The sequence below is a fragment of the Triticum dicoccoides genome, chromosome 3B (genome assembly GCF_002162155.2).
Source record: "Triticum dicoccoides isolate Atlit2015 ecotype Zavitan chromosome 3B, WEW_v2.0, whole genome shotgun sequence".
NCBI classification, from domain to species: Eukaryota; Viridiplantae; Streptophyta; class Magnoliopsida; order Poales; family Poaceae; genus Triticum; species Triticum dicoccoides.
The window spans coordinates 780863889-780869267 of record NC_041385.1 but is presented as its reverse complement, the minus strand read 5'-3'; positions in this window follow the sequence as shown (position 1 = coordinate 780869267).

The window sequence follows — 5379 nt, the reverse complement described above, 5'->3', positions numbered from 1 at the left end:
GGACGGGGGTGGGGAGGGGGGGAGGAGTTGGAGTGAAGAGGGGAGAAGACGAGGGAGGGGGAGGGGGATTTGAAGGCGACGGGCACTTCGTCGCCGTCCTCCCCCTTCGTCGGCGGGTTTGACGAGGGGGCGGTTGCGACTCTCTCTCTTTGGGTCTGGGGACGCGGAGCGGAGAGGGGGGAGGGGCGAGGTTTTCCAGGGTGACCCCGATGGTCGATGGGGCCACCTTTTGTGGGTGTGGGGGCTGCGCATGATTGCTTCTTTTTTGCACATTGGCCCCCAAGAAAAGGCTATAATCTACGTACTCCTTTCACTCGCTAAGATTCAAAAAAACAGGGCAATACGAGTAGTACTATCTCTCGTCCATATTAATTGTCGCGGATTTTGTTTGTACTAATATTTTATAGGACCACCTGAGACCTCTCAAAACCAATCTTTGTTTATTTTCTGTGACCAATCAAACAAATTAAAATCTTGTACTACCTCTCTTTCAGTTTACAGGGCGTGCGCGTATCCCTAGGTCGTCAATTTGACCAACCTAATACATGTCATATATTACAAAAAACTAGTATAACGCCCGTGCGTTGCCACGGGCTCTTCAAAATTTATAATCAGTATTTTTCATTTATCATCCCCTCATATTGGGTGATTATGGGGTGCTCTAATTAGAAACACAACAATCAAATATTAGGAAATTTCACCGAACGAACAACAACGAATAATACGATATCTATCAAACGAATAAAATGAGGTCATATTTTTGGTCCGTCATGCACTTCTGTTGAAAGGTGCCTATCCCTTTTAGAATCAACTCACTGTTTGCTCGCACGCAAAAAAAATACATCTCTAAAGTGGGGAACCGATCGGTGCCAAAAAGAACTCAAACTCCTATCCAATCTTGACTTCGTGCTCTTCCACTTCCATTGATAAAGATGGGACGTCAAGGGTTTCATCATGATGACCTCGAGCAGCCGCCGACATCCCTCCCCACATCTACCCCTACCCCTTGCTGCCGCTTGCACTGTCCTTGCTCCTCGAGGGAGCTAGGGACACAATGTTCTCTAGGATGGGCATGACCAGATCCACGAGGAGGCCACATTCTTCCATGGGAACCCAACCAAGCACCACCCTCCGCAACCATCCAATCCCAGCCTAACAAAGTCAAGACCCGCCATCGATCCACAAATCAGGCTCGCCGCATCCAGGTTCACTGCAAGTCTGCGACGAGTCTGTAGTCGACATCTTGACTTTGGCTATCCCCACGAAAGAATCATCGGATCCTGCTTACTTTTACCATCACTTCGTCTCTTCCCAAGGCAGCGACACCACCCAGCCAATCACCACCACCGCTTGCAGCTTGCCTACATAAAATCATATGAGAAATTCCCACGGCGGTGCTGTAAGATCACCTTGGCGACCTCGACAGTGACCGACTGGTCTAAGATATAAGCTAGCCGCTCTTTATAGAAACCAATAGAAGTAGGCATGTGACTCAGATTTGTTCTTTGGTGTGCATGCGTTTCTTGCTGCCCACCAGCTCTTGTCTACAACTCGCCTATATCTGTACCAGCTCTTGGTCCACAACTCGCCTATCTCCATGCTCGAGAATCTGGAGTGTAGTAGTTAAAAAAAAGACCAACTTTATACTCATTTGATAATTCAACGTGCATGGGCATGCACCGGATGGAATTCACGCTCTATGTAAAATCTGGAGTGTAATGACCGTGGTTGATGAATGAAAGTCTTATTTCCGCAAAAAAAGAAGTTAAAGGTGAATATATTCCTCATGTGTAGAGTACAAACAGAGCATATAGTGATTGAGGTGAATACATGCCAGTACTAAAATATTATAATTTCTTTTGATTGAATCCAAGTTGTGTCTTTTCTTTCGATTCAGCAAAGCTAGTTCGAATAAATATGATTGTCTATATCTTAACTCCTTTGCCAATTAAGCTTCAAAATTGCAGTCTGATTCAGAAACAATCGGACGATTGTGTCGTTAACTCCACGAGATTCTCGTTAGATCTTAGGAATGCTGCAAGCCATCATATCATATAAGAATAAGATCGACAATTGATATGGACAGATCTTACTACAATCATATTACTACTACTCGCACACTGATATGGACAGATCATACAAGATCGAAGGTACGTAAGACAAGGTCCTCTAGATTATGAAAAACTGTTTGCTTCGCCTCATGTGAGACGGACCCCGAGCTATTCTTCAATGGCGCACCGCGCGCACATATTTGGCGGCGAAGTAACTCGTTATCCTAAGGACGTCCCCGTCAAGCCCGTCGACAGCGTCACCCTTTTCCATCTCCCTGGCTGGACCTCGCCGAGTTTCCACCGTCGACGGCATGCCGCCGCCGCATTCTGCTGCACGAAGGAGATCAACGACGGTTTAGACGTGCACGGGTGCAGCAGAGCAGATCGACCGACGGATCGGTTGACAACACGTACCGTCGCAGGCCGCGTGGCCGTGGTGGGGGGCAGCGGCGCTCGAGGTGCCCTGCGCCTCGCATTCGCAGGGCGAGACGGCGCTCGTGGCGCTGGTGCCGATCTCCTCCTCCGGACGAACGAGGAGCCAGCCGTCCAAGCTGGGCGAGGGAGCCAAGGGCGGCCTGCAGCGCTGCCGGCTCGACTCCTTGCAGTAAGCGATCGCGCTCGCGACGGCCTCCTCCCTCGCCCGGGTGGTGCCGTCCTCGCCGGCGGCGACCCTCCCGTCCGGCTTCGTCGCCCGGCCCTTCCGTCTCCCGCGCCCGTCTAACCGCTCGTCCGCAGCACCGGCGCGCTGCAGATTTCTGGCGAACCTGTGCAGGCACCGCCTTAGCGCGTGGCCCTTCCGTGCGGCCGTGTCACCGCCCTCCCTCACCGGTGAGCGCGCGCTGTTCGACGAGCTGCTTCGGGCGCCGAGCAAGGAGGAGGAGGTGGATGACCTCGACGCCGGGGAGAAGCCCGGGTCGGAGGCCACCTTAGCGTCGCCAGGGCCGAACGCTGGCGACGAGGAGCTGCCCTGCTCAACGCTCGAAGCGCCGTCCGTGGTCGCTGCCGTCGCCACGGCCGGCGCCATCGCCGCCCACACGGCGCATGGGAACATCCACGCCATGACGACCTGGAAGAAATGCATGGTGATCAGGAGCACTGGGGTTTGCTTGCAGGCCCTTGTGCACGTAGTACGTCCTTGTATATATATACACGTCGCGATTGCGATCGCGTTCGCCTCCGACTCCGGCGGTGGTTGCAGGGGGGGCACGGCGGCGTCTGCGGGCGCGTGATTTCCAAAATCCGAGATGCCACAGCGAGATTGCCAAAATCCTGTGGCTAATCTATGGAATACTCCGGCGGTTCCTTCCATATACGGAGGGAGTACTAATTACTACACGGTTTTATTACTCGATCGCTGATTTATCGGATGAGCTAGTAATGCGGACGGATCGCTGATTTATTACCATATTCGATATTTCCTGAGTTATGGCCTTACCATACCTGGATTGATTTATTACTATATGTGGATTAATTATGATTTATTACTATATGATTTATTACTATACGTGGATAGCCTTACCATACCTAGTGGTAATTTAAATTTATTACCATATTCGATATTTCCCGAGTTATGGCCTTACCATACCTGGATTGGTAGCCTTTGGGATAATTTAAATTTATTACCATATTCGATATTTCCCGATTTTTGGCCTTACCATACCTGGATTGATAGCCTTTGGGGTAATTTAAATTTATTACCATATTCAAAATTTCCTGAGTTATGACCTTACCATACCTGGATTGATTTATTACTATACGTGGATTAATTATGATTTATTACTATACGTGGATAGCCTTACCATACCTGGTGCTAATTTAAATTTATTACCATATTCGATATTTCCCGAGTTATGGCCTTACCATATCTGGATTGATAGCATTTGGGGTAATTTAAATTTATTACCATATAATTGCCATATTCAAAATTTCCTGAGTTATGACCTTACCATACCTGGATTGATAATTAATATACGTGGATTAATTATGATTGATTACCATAAATACGTTGGGTATTGTCGGTCAGACGAGAAAAGAGAAAAACCGGTGGGAGGGGCTGGTGGGAGGTGGGACGAAGAAAAACCGGTAGAAAATAAACCGGTTGAAAGTGGGGGGGACTATTCAACCAATTCGTCCATTAGGAATAGAGATATACCAACGTAAACTACGGAGTTTCTAATTTCAAAATGTATAATTTTTGTGTTATATAGTTTATATTAGGGTGATAAAATTGACAACCTACGTATATGCGCAGGACTTGTAAACTGAGACGGAGGTAGTATGATTCAAATGAGCATGCGATTCCAATGTCGTTGTCTCGGTTGCCATGCTTTTAGAATACAGTAGGGCAGACAAGTCTTACCTATAAAATCAACACACATGCAAAATACTAGCGAATTAGAAAAACATGGTGATCATCTTGAAAAAACGTCTCTCGAGCGGTTTGAGCCATCGGGTTTTTTTTTTTCCTTTGAAATAGAGCAGTTGATGTAGTAACAGTCGAAAAGCTCATCTGAGGGTGAAACTGATCCCTTAGCCGGCGTTTGGAAAAATATATTAAACATTTAAGAAAAAAAACCATAAGGCTTCTAATCTTGTGAATCAAACGACCTACATAGGTTCCGAGAATTAGAGTCCTCTACGAATCCATGGAAATTTATTTGAATCGAAGAAGACCAGCATCTCGCTAACCAACATAGGCAACATGGATTTGCACTTCATTCAAAACTAGGTTTGTCTGCACTTTAATTTGTACATGTAATCACGACATTGTGGCCCTACCAAGGGATTAGTAGGTAGCACACATGAACGGTCCAGGTAGTGAACAATAACAGGCACATAAGGATTGAAAGGCCGTTAACAGAGCAATACTGTTGTGTGGCGCTACTTGTGGGCTATGTTGTCGTAGACAATGGGTAGGGATTTGTTTGCACTTTTTTTGAAACAAAACCATCACCCACTTTATTCAATAGATAAAAATAGATACATCGTCGGTGAGGAGGGTTACAATTTCATTTGGTGGTTCCTCGAGCCAATCCAAAGTCATAGAAAATTTAGCTAAACTAGCTAGTTCGTGTGTAACCTTGTTTACTTCTCACCTACAAATAGGAAAATCACAAGCAAGATGATAACAGTTGTCAAAAATCACCGTCGGTGCATCCTCAAAACATCCTCCATGGTTCATGGTATCAGTGACCTCCACAATGTCGGAGTTAATAACGAGGCGATTGCACCCCAACCTTTGCGCAAGGGACAAACCATATCGGGGCGCCAAGGCTTCCATCGCCAGGATATCTGCACACCAGTCTATCTTCCCATTCCCCTTGCAATG